Source organism: Mandrillus leucophaeus, unplaced genomic scaffold (genome assembly GCF_000951045.1).
Source record: "Mandrillus leucophaeus isolate KB7577 unplaced genomic scaffold, Mleu.le_1.0 Scaffold434, whole genome shotgun sequence".
Classification (NCBI taxonomy): domain Eukaryota; kingdom Metazoa; phylum Chordata; class Mammalia; order Primates; family Cercopithecidae; genus Mandrillus; species Mandrillus leucophaeus.
In genome coordinates, this window is record NW_012104632.1 from 740,372 (window position 1) to 741,439 (window position 1,068).

A 1,068-nucleotide genomic window follows, 5' to 3' on the forward strand; every position below is an offset into this window, starting at 1 on the left:
AAATCTGAAACAGTTTATGCCCACAATTGTACATATTTATAGTTAAGAAACATTCTTTATAAATATTGTTTCCTCTGTAGCAAGTTAATACCATAATTTAATTACAAATGGATAAATATGGTAACGGGTATTTACAGAAGGAAGGGTGTTATTACGGAAAAAGCTAACGGCACGACGTTTATTTTTCCCCCACAATCTTTCATACAGGAACTAACAAATTGAACTTGCAAAAGCACTAAAACATCACATGTAAACCCAGCTAACAGAAAAATACATTCACAAGCGTTGTTGGTGGTGGTGTGTATGTGTGCGCTATGGGTCAGTGTACTGAAGAAACAGAAGGGAGACTTTGGCACGGCTCGTTTTTTTCCAGTCTATAGTTACATGAAGTTTACAATCAGGTTGCCTCATAAAAAGGAACACAATATTCAATACCACAATACAAAACAAACCATTTTCTTCCACATTACTTAAAAAGAAACCGGGTAAACTAAAAAAGGAGAAAAGAGAAAGCCCATCACTTTGGGGAAGCAAAGGGGAGGAAGGCGGGGAGGAACGCAGTCCGGAGTTTTACAAATGGACAAACTTCTATACACCAAAAAGCCATTAAAACCACCTCGGAGGAGAAAGGAGGAGTCCGCTATGTACACAGTTTGTCAGAAGACTGGGAACAGGGTGGGAAAGAACATGGGCATGGAGATTAGCAGGGAGGTTTGGTTCAACATTTTTGTGGGTTTTTATTTTTTTATTTTTTATTTGTTTTATATTTTCAGCTTCAAAGACTCCGGAAGGGGTATTTTTGCTCTTCATGCCTAGATTATTATTATTTAAAAAAAAAAAAAACTTTAAAAAATCCTTCTGCTGGTAAAATTTTCATCATCATAAAAATCAGTTTCATAATTTTAACAACATGATCACAAGGTGCCCTCGCTGCTAGCAGCGGGGAGGTTTGCTACGCTGGGGTGGGGACAGGGAGAGGGAGAGAGGCCCCGACCCGTCACACGTACCATTCATTGAAGTTGGAGGAGAGGCCGCTGTGGCCCCCGGCTGTCCCGCTGCCCCCGCCAG